Source organism: Saccopteryx bilineata, chromosome 3, assembly GCF_036850765.1.
Source record: "Saccopteryx bilineata isolate mSacBil1 chromosome 3, mSacBil1_pri_phased_curated, whole genome shotgun sequence".
Classification (NCBI taxonomy): Eukaryota; Metazoa; Chordata; class Mammalia; order Chiroptera; family Emballonuridae; genus Saccopteryx; species Saccopteryx bilineata.
In genome coordinates this window covers 4,121,768-4,135,481 of record NC_089492.1, presented here as the reverse complement: position 1 = coordinate 4,135,481, position 13,714 = coordinate 4,121,768, and the positions used below count along the sequence as shown (strand labels likewise).

Below are 13,714 nucleotides of genomic sequence, written 5' to 3'. Positions count from 1 at the left end.
AACTTCAGGACAACACATCTAGATGATGAGGTTTAAGAGACCTTACCCACTGACCAGGGTTAGGGTGGAGAGCCTGCGGTGAATTCCTTCAAATCACTTCACACGTAACCTGCATGGTTAGAAAACTATGGGACTGCTCTAAAACAATTTGTGCTCAAATGTATATAACGCAATGACTACCTTCTCAAAATAATGACCGACTAGGAGGGCTAATAGCTTCCCAAGTGCTTTCAAACATGTTAGTTTCCTTACTCCTCACAGAAAACTGCTGAAGTTCGAAAACAGATGGAAAGACCCAGGTTCAAAGAAGAGGCAGGAGCCCGCTCTTGGCTACGGAACAAGGCACCACGGGGTCCTCGCATTTCTTTCTCCAGGAAAGCGTGTCCTGTCAGTACTTGGCGTTATCGGTGTAGCTCTGCATGTTTACAACTCGAATGACAGCCTTCTGTTTGCTGAGTGCCCTCCCCAGCCCAGAGGTCTGTGAGTGTGGATCACCGCGTCTAGGAGGTGCTCCTGCGAGGTCAGTGCTCTGCCCTGTGGTCTGAGCCTCTGGCGCTCCCCTTGGCCTTTCACTGTGGACGTTACTCTCACTCTGAGAACACGACCTTGCCCGCACACAGACGCTCCCCAGAGCGGAACAGTCAAAACTCTGGGAGCAACTCCCTCCAAACCTCCAGGTCTGGGGACAGCGGGGTGAGTTCTGGGGTGTTCCCGAGGAAGGTGCTGAGAAGCTGGCATGGAACGCCTTCAACCCCAGGCCACATTCCTATGGGCGAGTCCCCCAACAAGTCAGAGCTCCGAGGCGCGGAAGAGCCAAGTGAGAACATACGCCACTCGAGGTCAGGACCTCGGCCTTCTGGTGGCTGAGAACAGGACCTCCTTCCGTCAGGCACGGGGACGTGCTAGACCTGCCCCCCAGCCTCCCGCCCCACCCGCCCCCCACCCTCCCGCTGTGTGGCCCTGGCCCGGCCACTCAATCTGCACTGAGGTGAGGATGAGGCCCCGCCCACTTCCACCAGGAGCGTCAGGCTCCGAGGAGACAGGAGGAAAGAAACGAGTGTTTAGCCTCCTGACTCTGACAACCTGAGCAGACCTCCTGCTGAGCTGAAGATGCTGAGGATGGTGACCCTCTCGCCAGAGAGGCCTCCAGCTCTTTCCAGAAACGGGAACAAGGAAAGCCTGGTGCCTTTTTTTTTTCATTCTTTAACCCTTCATCTGTGTTGTCACTCATTTCTTATGTCACCAAACAACCTCACAGGCACAAAGCTAGTCCCTGGTGGTGGCATCAACAATGACAAAGATTCTCCTTCAGTACTTAGCTCAGTATTTCCCCAGTGAGTTCCCCTGACCCTGCACTCATGTCACCCCATCACTTCTGTTTCACAGAAAAAAAAAAAAGATTTTTCTTCTTTTTCCAAGTGAGAGGAGAGGAGGCAGAGAGACAGACTCTCGCATGTGCCCCAACCGGGATCCACCTGACAACCCCCATCTGGGGCGGATGCTCTGCCGACCTGGGGCCATGTTCACAACTGAGCTATTTTTAGTGCCTGAGGTGGAGGCTCCACTGAGCCATCCTCAGCACCTGGGGCCAATGTGCTCAAACCAATCGAGCCATGGTTGTGGAAGAGGAAGAGAGAAAGGGGAGGAGGGGAAAGAGAGGAGAAGCAAATGGGTACTTCTGTTTGCCCTGGCCAGAAATCGAACCTGGGACATCCACACACTAGGCTGATACTTTACCACTGAGCCAATCGGCCAGGGCAAATAAAGGATTTAAGTTCTGGAATTATAGCATGGCAGGTGTTGCCTATTATGGCCACTTAACTGTCACTGAATCAACCCATTTATTAGTTATTAATGAGTGTGGAGGTGTCAGGGGGGTGGAGGGCATGGGGAAGTTTCTTGATGGGGTGGTAGTAGTGGGCTGACCCAGAATATCTGACCCCTCGCCCACGCTGCTAGCAAACTCAAGCCGCAGAGCACTCGGGCCTGGCAGAATTCCTGCATGCCGAGGCCCAATCACAGAACGCAGGACAAAACACCATTTAACCCGCTGAGAAAGGGCAAGGGCTGTGGCTGTGATTTACTAGCAAGCATGCTCCCATCAAGACCAAGTGGGCTTAATTACTTAATTAGAAGCCAGGGTGACCTGCCCATTACGCGAGCCCAGGAATGCCAGCACTTGTTAACACTTTATTAGCCAATCCTGGGCGTGGCTGTCATCTCAGAAGTCAGAGGCCGCGTGCTGCCTCCCACGTCCTGGGTCTCCCAACACAGCACCACCTGCCGGGCCTTCCCTCGGCCCCAGGCTCGCAGCCCTCTCAGGCGTTCCCACCGCAGCGCGGCACGTCCCTGGTCCCTCGTCCCTGGTCCCTCGTCCCTCGTGACGGCGTAGGAACGAGGGGTGGGACTGCGTGAAGAGGGCCCGGGGTTGCCGTGGGCTCTGCCCTCTCTGCACTGTGATCCTGAGCTTATCGGTTTGCTCACCTGTGAACTGGGGACAGGCAAGAACACCTGGTCCAGGACTGGGTCGGTTTACAACGGCCTGGAGAGAGCCTGGCACAGGCTCTGATACTGACAGGGGCTCGGAGAAGTCACAGGGAAGGGATCTGCTGTAGCTGGAGAGGTGCGTGGAGCGTGACCACCCAGTGAGACCCACAGCAGGATGCTGCCACTCCTCTAGACCCCGTGGGAAGAAGGGAGGGGACTCCTCTGGTGACCCCTGCACAACTGGGAAGAAACAAGTGTGGACCAGGGCGGCGGGCACCGCCCGAAAGTCAGAGCGTGAAGGACCCCCTGCTAACTCCTGGGAGACTCTGGGGAGATCTCGACTCTGCTGGCCTCTGTTCATCCACTGGGAAGAAACAAGTGTGGACCAGGGCGGCGGGCACCGCCCGAAAGTCAGAGCGTGAAGGACCTCCTGCTCACTCCTGGGAGACTCTGGGGAGATCTCGACTCTGCTGGCCTCTGTTCATCCCCAGGGAAGAACATCAATAACCAGACGGCCCCACGGGGCAGCAAGAGGGCTCCGTAGGCCCCTTGCCTGCTCGGAGAAAAGGGTTCCATCTTCCCCTCAGTCCTCGGGACGGCCCCTCCGTGCCCCCTGACTCTCCGTGCCCCCTGCCCCTCCGCGCCCCCCACCCCTCCGCGCCCCCCGCCCACCGCGCCTCCCGCCCCTCCGCGCCCCCTGCCCCTCCGCGCCCCCTGCCCCTCCGCGGCCCCCTGACCCTCCGAGCCTCCTGTCTCTCCGCGCCTCCTGCCTCCAGCCAGGCCTTGGTCCCAGGTCTCCTCTCCGGTAACCTTTCTGTCGCTCCTGAGGGATCCTTGCCAATCCCAAGGCTGTCTATACCCCTCAGAAGCCGAGAACCTGCAAATGTGTGACTGCAGCCCCCTGAGTGTGCACGGTCCCTCGCCCACTCGAACACCCCCCTTTGCTGTCAACGACACCAGTACACGTCCATCCCCAAGATAGACTCTCCCATCCTGGTTTCCAAATGCGTTCCTCCCACGCTCTCGTACCCGTAACCGTAAGACACTTCCTGATCAACACCGCTTCCTCCCGCCCCCGCAGCCCCTTCTCCAGTCATCTGCAGAGCCTACAGACTTACATGCAAAATGTATGTGGTTCTAATTAATCCCTTCTGTACCCTACGGTTTTCTCTCGGTATGGAACATTGAAAACTTTATTTTCAGCTTCTGCTAGGACCGCTCTTCAGCAGACCACCATAAACTATAAACCGATGTCATCGTCCCAGGCCCTCTCCCGACACTTAGAATAAAACTCCCATTCTTCATTGTGGTTTCCCCGGTACCCACGCAGCCAGAGGGGAAGGAAGGCACCGTCCAGGTGAGGGCTTAGCCCGTGCTGGCCCGTTGTGCCGCGTCCAGGCCGGGATAATGTTTATAGAACACACAAGTGACCGCAGCTCCCAAGGACCCGGTCTGAGACTCTGGCAGAGGTGTTTAGCAAACACTGTGGGAGCAAACTGGGTCTCAGCTCCTACAGCAAGCTCACTGAGGCTGGCTCTGTGTCCCGCCGTGTCCTCACGAGGTCCCGGCCTCCGCAAGGATCCGTGCTCCTACGCCAACACTCTCCACTAAAACGCACCGGAAGTGCCCGCCATGGGGCTGTCTGAGAAGGGTATAACCAAGGCCCCACCGTCTAACCCTGAAACCCATTCTGTCCCTAAGTCATTAGGCGACACAACACATGGGAGGCACAGCGCCGGTTTCTGTGGTCCAGGCCATCTGCCTCGGCCGTATGCTTCCCCGGAGCTAAGTATAGCCGGCGTCGCAGCTAATCAAGTATTTGTAGGACCTGCGGCGTCCCTCCCAGTCATGTCACAAGTCCGTGCCAAGGAGCACAGAGCCACACTCCAGGCCATGGTGACCTTGGCTTTAATGGGAGACCCCGGAATGTAGAGGCAGCTATGACATGCTACAAAAATAGTCCAGAGCCCTAGAGTCACCGCTGAGTAAAGGAGACCAGGTTAATTACCCTGCGTCCGTCATTACAGCATTGGAAATTCCTTCCGGAGGGCCAGTCCTACTGCCCGGGGCAGAGCCAAGACTGACCAGTTCAGAAAGATTGGCAGCCTGAGCCCCCAGCGCTCCCCAAAGGGATGCACCCCCCAATCCCTGAAAGTCCTAAATGAGTGGAACCCCCCACTCACAGAGAGTTCTCAACCGCACACTCTTTTCTATGCCTCACCGGGCTCCTGCACCCTGTCCATTAGGGCACACACCTGGTTCGTACCCATGGTCAAGAAAGGAGGCAGGATATCCCAAATTGGTGAGCCCAGGAACCAACCAATCAGAATGCACACCAGGCACAGTGATGGGCAGCATCCTACCATCCATCTGCAGGGCCAGGCACAAACCCTTGATTTATAGACTACAGGGAATAAATGTGAGGGCCTGAAAAGGGGCCAGGCTAGCTGGACAATGGAAGGGACGCTTGGGAAGTTCAGGGCAATGGCTCCTATGACACCTGCTCGCCCTGGATGCAATATACAAGTTGAAGTAAATAGGGCATCCCATACCACGTGCAGGTCAGCCCAGCCAGCCTTCCTGAGACCTGGCCCTGCATCCAGGGTTTGTGTCCTGGGCACCTGCTCGGAGTGGCCTGAGCGCTTGTCCTCCAGGACAGAGGAGGACAGCTGACCCGTCCCCCTTCCCTGCATCCAGGGTGTGTGTCCTGGTCACCTGCTCGGAGTGGCCTGAGCGCTTGTCCTCCAGGACACAGGAGGACAGCTGACCCGTCCCCCTTCCCTGCATCCAGGGTGTGTGTCCTGGGCACCTGCTCGGAGTGGCCTGAGCGCTTGTCCTCCAGGACACAGGAGGACAGCTGACCCGTCCCCCTTCCCTGCATCCAGCTCCTTGTCCTCCTGCTGCACGTCCATGCCACACGTCCCAGCTGCAGGTCCGTCTGGGCACGAACTCAGGAATGCCCCCAGGGCCGCTCCCTTCTCCAACTCAGACCCCCTCCATCACTCTACCCCCAGGCTCTCCCAGGTGGCCCGCAAGCCTTAGAGTCCCAGATCACCAGGCCACTGGGATGGGCCACCCTGACCAGGCCTGGCACCTCGCCCTTAGTCTTGGACACCACAGGCAGCACCTGCGGGATGGAGGGTTTTCTGCCGATGCCCCGACCACGCTCTGGGACACTTCTTGGTCTGAACTTCTGCACGGTCACCTCAGTGACAAGCCTCCAACCGGACCTGTCTTGGGCACAGCGCGAGGGTAAGGTGACCACCCACTACGGGGCGCTGACACTTCAGCGAGTAGGCCCACGAGGGACTGACTGAGGAGCTGGTCTCTCGCACCTCTTGCTGGCCTATTTCAAACACGGTCGCCTTCAGCAAGCGTCCCTCCGACTGTCACAGCTCAGAGCCGATGTTTCCACCTCTGCATCCTACACATCCACCCGACACCGTCCGCACTCAGAAGATGCTGCCCACCACCACCACCGCCACCGCCGCCCCCTCAAAGACACTCGCGCTCCAGGCATCCAAAGCGGTGTGCAGGACTGTGGTCTCAGGACTGTCTCTGCTCTGACACAAGCCCTGTCACCACTCTCTTCCTAGGAATAAATGTTAGTATCAGACGTTGAGTTTTCACTTTTTACCCACCGCAGGTGATCAATATGTGTTTGGTCAATTACAGAGCTACAGGTGGATGAAGAGCTCTTCTGTAGGCGACTGGGGGACACAAGGGGAACCTGAGAGGCTTGGGGTAGGGGTCGAGATTATCCCCTATGACAAGGACATGATGTTCTTTCAATCATGTTGCTTTCTGTAAAGTGGAGCTGCCATCCCTAATTTCAGCGTCGTCATGAGTATCGAGTCAGGCAATGAAAATGAATGTGCTTCGCTATAAATGAACACCGCGGTTCAATGTTCTAATGACTTTTCCTAATTATTTTCTGTCAGGGGGGGGAGGGGAGGAGCCTGGCTCACAGTGACACCTGCCACGCCGACTCCCACGTTTCCTTCTGAGTGAGACCGGGCTACTCCGTGATGATTCTCAGAGCGTCCCCACCCGGGGCTTGCGCAGAGAGGGCCCTCTGTGAATACGCCTGGAATATCTGTTTGCCTCAGACGTTCCTGTCCTCCCTCAAGACCTCGCTTCTTTTGTTTCTTCTTTGAAAGTTCTTCCCTCGATGGCCCAGGCAGGTTCACCACTCCCAGCCCCCTCCTCTGCCCCCCGGCCCACCTGTCACAGAGCCATGGCTCTGCATGTCTTTCCGTAATGACACGGGAGGTCCTCTGAGCGGGAGGACATACCACGGCCCCTCCTGCTCAGCCCGCTGGCGAGGGGCCAGGCCCAGCAGGTGCGGGACTGGCACTGGTTCGCGAATCGATGGCCTCCTCCTCCTCATCTCAAACCCCTGCCTGGGCCACTATGTCCTCTCAGATGTCACCTCTTCTGGGAGACAGTCTCCCTTAGTGAAGCTGGAAGCAGCACAGCCTGACCTGGGATCTGTCCTCAAGTGCAGACTCCCCATTCTCCCGCCTGTGACTGACACCAGGGGAGCCTCCTGTCCTTCCTATATCAACCTCTTCTTCTGAATGACAGGCGTCATTATTGTTATTTAAAATGCACCCTAGCCTGACCAGGTGGTGGTGGTACAGTGGGTAGAGTGTCGGACTGGGACGCAGAGGACCCAGGTTCAAAGCCCCAAGGTCGCCGGCTTGAGCGTGGGGTCGCTGGCTTGAGTGTGGGATCACAGACATGATTGTAGGGTCGCTGGCTTGAGCCCAAGGTTGCTGGCTTGAGCCAAGGGTCAATCGCCGTGCTGTAGGCCCCAGGTCAAGGCATGTCTGAGAAGGCAGATAATGAACTAAGGAGCTGCAACTATGAGTTGATTCTTCTCAACTCTGCCTTCCTGTCTGTCTGCCCCTATCTGTTTCACTCTCTGTCTCTGTCACTAAATAAATAAATAAAAATGTACCCCTCCTCCCATTTCGTCCCTTTATCTACACACTTGTGTGGCCCAGGAAGTCCATTTCCTACGTCATCTGTCCTGGGATCACCTCCTCCCCACCCATATTCTCCCCCTTTCTTCTGTCACTCTCAAAGCTGTTTGAGGGCACAGACAACAGGATAGCCATCTGGTCCCTTCCCAGAGACCTCGGTGCGTATTTAAATAAGCCACGAGTCTGAAAGAGGTAGGTGTCAGCCTGACACCGTACTTGTCCCCACGGGAGGCTGAGTCCTCAGTGGGGAAGGCGACTTCTCTTCTCACCACTGAGCAACCACCCTCGAGTCTGAGGACCTGCACACCCAACGTGTGGATGAGAACTACCAGGAACGCACATCGTTCTGTGAACCCACTTCACAGATAGGAACCGGGAGGCTCAGGGTGTGGGGAACTCAGCCCAACGGCAGAACCAGCAGTGAATTCCAGAATCTAAACTTTTTTTTTTTTTACAGAGTCAGAGAGAGGGATAGATAGGGACAGACAGACAGGAAGAGAGAGAGATGAGAAGCATCAGTTTTTTGTTATGGCACCTTAGTTGTTCATTGATTGCTTTCTCATATGTGCCTTGACCAGGGGGGCTACAGCAGACCAAGTGACCCCTTGCTCAAGCCAGCGACCTTGGGCTCAAGCTGGTGAGCCTTGCTCAAACCAGATGAGCCCGTGCTCAAGCCGGCGACCTTGGGGTTTCGAACCTGGGTCCTCCGCATCCCAGTCCAATGCTCTATCCACTGCGCCACCGCCTGGGCAGGTCCAAGTCCAGGGCCCTACCCAGCCTGCCCCTCCCTGACACTCCCTGGGGTACTGAAGGACCGTGTCCCGGGATCTCTCGACGCCGTTGCACCTGAGAAAATTCCACAACCGGCCTCTGGAAGTCGCAGCAGCACCGGCCTGGGTGTCGGCCAAGGCTGAGCCAGTTGGCTCCACAATCTGCTCACTTAGCTCTCCATCCTCAGAACCAATCACTGCAGCTGCGGGTTCAATTAACCAGATGGCCTGTTCTTGTAGACTCGTTCTTCTCCTCACCTCCACCGTGGCCAGTACCAGCGATCATGCACGTACGCTGTCCAGGCACCACGGGCTTGATCAGCCAGCCAGCGTATAAGCGGTCAGGGTCGGGAGCGGGACGCTGCTCACCTCCTGGACATCCAGGGTAGAGTCAGCCCAGCGATGCTGAGCAACCCTAGCACGTGGCTCTTGTCCCTCAGGGCCACACGTCCCCTTTCATCAGTCCTTCCCATGCCTGCGGGCGTGTCCGGGAGGGAGGCACTTGGGCTATAACAGCTCCTCCCAGCAGCCCTGAGAAAAGGTCAACTTTGAGGGACTTCTGCGTTTCAGTTCTTGTCCCTCCTTTATTTTACATCACCAGTGTCTCCTACACCAGCACCTGCCCCGTGGCTGTCAAAGCTTGTCAACTTCCTCTCCCGAGGACTTCAATACAAGCAGAAGCCAAGAGGCCCAGCCTTTTGGCTCCGCCCACTCTCTCCACTCTCTCTCCTCCCCTTGACAATGCCACTCACCCAAAGGATGGCTGGCTGGCTGTCCCCATGTCTCCACCTTCCCACGCACTCTCCGAGCCCCCAAATTCTGGAGTACGGCCTCTCGTCACGGCCAGAGAGCGCCTCTCGCAGCGACCCAGGCCGCACGGACTGCTGGAGTTCCAAGGCCGGTTTCCGTGCACACGGCACTTGAGGTCTCAGCAGCTCTCCGCCACGTGGGTCAAGCCTCCTTCTGGGAAGTACCCTCTTCCCTCCGCCTGTGAGGGCGTTTTCCTCTGGGCTCTGGTGGCCTCTCTCTGCCTCCTGACCTCGGTCACCTCTCCGGAAGTGGGCAGACTGCACACCCGAGGCCCCTCCCTGTCCCCCTGGTTGATCTGACCGCCAGAGGTGCGCTGATTGTCCTCTATGGCATCCAGGGGGACCCCTGCCCCCAGAGCGATAAACTGGCCGGTGCCGAGCACGCTCTGAGTCCTGCGCAGGAAATGGGACACAGCCCAGAGCCGCTCACTGAACGGTGTGTCTCCAACGCGCACTTTTTTTTAATTATCAAACATTTTTTTAAATTTTATTTATTTTAATTTATTCATTTTTAGAGAGGAGAGAGAGAGGGAGAGAGAAAGAGAGAGAAGGGGGGAGGAGCTGGAAGCATCAACTCCCATATGTGCCTTGACCAAGCAAGCCCAGGGTTTTGAACCAGCGACCTCAGCATTTCCAGGTCGACGCTTTATCCACTGCGCCACCACAGGTCAGACTCCAATGCGCACTTTTCCTCTAAACTCATGACCCGCAGGCTGGGCTGCCTGCTTGCAGTCTCCTGTTCTGATTTCCCACGGCAGCGCACGCTGGACATGCTTCGGATGTAAATGTTTCATATGACCCTAAGAAAAGGAAGCCAGCCAGAGAGGTGGCTTCACTTCCGACGCTCCTTACTCGAGGGAGGGGCCCCATGAGCCAGCCTCCCATGTAAGCCAAAAACCCCAGAGTCACACCTGGCACACACCGTCTCCCAGGGGGACCCTCAATTGTCTATTACAAAAAAAATCACAAAAATATAGATAAGTTATCCATTCGACAGAACAAAACGTAACCACCCAAACGGCAGCCGTGGCCCGGAAACACCCCACCCCTGGGTTCTCCTCCTGTGTGAACTCTCTGAGATTCAGGTCTCTCCTTGGCCATGAACACAGAGGGGCCGTTCTCCTAGCAATTGTGCTCGCTGTGTCCCCTGGCACAATCAACAGACATTCATCAGTGCCATGGCTGCTGACCCGCGAAAACACAGAGCAGCTGTCACCCCTGTTCCAGGGGCCTGTGAGCGAAGCACACTGACTGCGGGAAGAGAGACAAGAACATTCATTTTCAGGAGCCGTGACGCTGGCTGTGCTCTAAACTTTAACAATATTGACCCGGCCTTCTCTCAGCGAAAGCGATCGATGTGGGAGCGTGCGGCTTCTGAGGAGGAGGGAGGCGGAGGCACTGGGACTCTAAATGAGGTCTGGACGTGCAGTGACGTTCCTGTCACTCGCCTGCCCATCCTGCCAGCCACCCAGCCAGCCACTGGCTCAACACAGACGCCCTGAGAGACACACGCGTGACGCCAGGCAGCTGAGCTACAGAGTTTCTGTCCTCGTAGGATTTACACTAGACTAAGAGAGGAAAGGGGGGGAGGGAGGGAAGAAGGGAGAGAGGGAGGGAGGGAGGGAAGAAAGGAAAGAAAGGAAAGAAAGGAAAGAAGGAAGAAATCCTGAGTAATCATGCAGTTGCAATGTCATAAATGCTACAAAAATAAAAACAGAAGGAAACAGAGTATGGGACACTTGCTTTGGGGTGGGGGGAGCTGATGGCTAAAGATGAAAAGAACCATTTTCGTGGGTCATTAAAATTGAAGTTTGACAGAGGCCACAACAGACCCTGCAGACCGATGTGAAAGCCAGACTCTTTTAAAAGCAGAGCTCCCAGGGAGAGTGCGGACCCGGCTCCCGAGCCCCTCTGTGTGTGTAGGAGAGGAACACGGCATCAGGCGGGGAGGGAAGAAAGGACTGGAGACAGCAGAGGCACAGGTGCTGACAGGAACTCTCGGTCTCCACGGGCCCCGCCTCCAACGAAGGGGAGAAGCGCGGAGGGCCGTCCAGCCAAGCTTGGAGGGCCCCTCAGAAGCTGTATGGAGATCCCACAGTCTGGGACCAGAGGGCCAGGCATGGCCACTTCTCAGGAAGTTAAGGCCACCCCTGGCAGAGAATAGAGGCTAATGCATGGGGACTAGCTTAAACAGAATTTGTTGAGGCAAAGAAGACAGTATTTATGGATCAGAGGTAAGACCCTTTGGGAGAAGAGCTGGCCTGCTGCCATTTTAAGGCCATGATCCACAAATCCATCATCCATCCACCTACCCACTCATCCAACCAACCATCCATCACCCATCCTCACCCAGCCCTCATCCATCCATCCATCCCTCACTCATCCACACATCCATCCATCCATCCATCCATCCAGGATCCATCTATCGATCTAGCTACTGTATTTATATACACACAGCTCCACTTGTCTACTCTTTCATTCCCCACCCCACCACTCCAAGCCCATCCTCTACACAGTCATTCTCTCAAACATGTGTTAGCCCAATTGCTGGGAGTCCAAGTAGATTAGACATGTCCTGGATTTTCATGAGACCCCAGACTGATGGTGAAGTTCAACCCAGGTGGGAACCACCACACTTCAGTGTGTAACTCTGTACCCAGCATCCCTGAAGGGCGAACCATCAAATGCACCTACAATGGCTCCTCCGGGCGACCAACTAGAGATACAAGAAGACTCCAGCAGGGAAAGCCTGTGGATGAAGCATGTCTAACTACAAGATGGAGAGGCAGGCAGACAGAACAGTAGAAAGGTGGTAGGGTTGCTAACACAGGCCCGGGAGGATGCATCTCGGCAGCAGTGCAAATAATGTCCCTATTGCAAAACAGCAGTGAAATCAAACAAACACAGGTACAAATCCTCGCGCGCCACTTAACCTCCCTACACATGGAAACTTAGTTACAACCTGAGGGTGGGAAGAGTAAATCATGTCTGTGTAAGTAGGAAAGCCCATCTTAAACTAGGAGGCAAAAAGCTTTGCTACATTGTACTTCAAAGGTTAACATTTCTTTTTGCTAAAAATAACCCAAAATCAAAGTTAAAGAACAAGCTGTGGGAACGAAGTTATTTTTCTGTGTGATATATCAAAGAGTCACTCTTAACGATGTGTCTGGCAGGAAGGTAGGTAACAAAATTGTATCACTGAGGAGCAAATTATCCAAAGAGGAAAAAGGAAAGCAAAATTGTAAACGGGAACTTCATACAAAGGGAAATAAAAATAGTAGATAAGCAATGCATGAAAAGATGGTTTACCTCCTTTGTAATCAGGGAAAAGCAAACTCGAACAAGGCAGGTGATTCTGCCTTCCCAGGTCTGTGTGCGGAAAGGGTCGCACAGACCACTGGGACCGGCTGAAACGCACTATGGCAATTGCTTTTAAAAGCTCAAATCCTCACACCTAGTTATCTCCCTGGACAAGGTCTCCACACCTGTGAGCAGGAGGCACACACAGAAATGCTTACCAAGCCGCCACCGTCTACACTGTCCCCCAAACAGTGGCAAATTCCCCAACCTGGGGGACCCTGTCATCTGTTGGTGAAGAAATAGGCATTAGTGAGTCATTTTCTCCAAAAAAAAAAGGATGCAAACCTCACTAAGAAAGAGAGACAGGAGGCAAGCAGGAAGGGTGGCTTCGGGGTCAGTCTGCAGGGCAGGGCTCCAGGGGTGGGGAAGCCCTTCTAGGTGGACACAACATCCTGAAGGACCCGGAAGAAAGAAAGGTGGGGTGAGGTGAGGGAAGGGCAGCAGGAGGAGAAGCCACGCCCCCGAGGCCAGGCCGGGCACTCAGGCGAGAGGGAGCAGGGATGTGGGGGTGGGAGAGCCCTCCGTGGGGACTCGGGCAGGCAAACAGGTCATGAGAGCGGATTGTCAGAGAAGCAGGCGGGGCTGGCGTTGGGGGAACTGTGTAGATCAGGCCTGGGCTGATTATCAAAATATTTTTGTGGCAGAAGCAAGGAAAAAATAAAATTCCTAGAAAACAAGTCACCAAGCCCCCAAATCCCAAGAACCTCTTTCTGCAACACATGCGGACGATTCACCCCTTGGAGGGAGGGAGCTGCTGCCGTACAGCAGGTCTGCTGCAAGCGCGGGTCTTCTTCCCACTGCGCGTGCACCTATGCAGGCTGCAGTGCACCGAACAGAGGGCCTGGCGCAGCGATTCTTCACGAACTCGCCGAGCCACGCCCTCCACCCCCGCATCGCTGCCCCGCCCCTCCGCACCTGCCTCAAGGGACTCCTCAGGCACCCACCGCCAAGTCTGTTTTCCCCTGCACCATGAAGCCTCGCTTCCCTGGCCGCGTGTCCAGTTTCTTCGTGGAGGAAACCTCTGCTACCTTTTCTTACAAAAAAAATAATACACTCTCAGCTCAGCCAGCAGCACCAGGGTGCCTTCCAACTGTCAACCCAATCCCATGAGCACCACTTTCACAAAGCACGTGGGCTCTTGCCGATGGCTGTCCAGGCCTCTGCCTTCAGAGACGCGCGTTTACAACCGTCCTGAGACCCTGCCTCCCAGGAACCTCAGTCTCTTCCTGCCTTGCGCTCGCCCCTCGGAGCTGTCGGAAGGACTGTGCTACAGACGGATGGGTTGACCCAGGGAAGCTAT

General features: G+C 55.7%; 1 protein-coding gene across 1 annotated transcript in view; it reads right to left on the bottom strand.

The window, feature by feature from the left end:
* Positions 1–13,714, bottom strand: part of FAM135B (family with sequence similarity 135 member B) — a 205,021-nt gene that overhangs the window by 60,559 nt on the left and 130,748 nt on the right. The window lies entirely within an intron of this gene.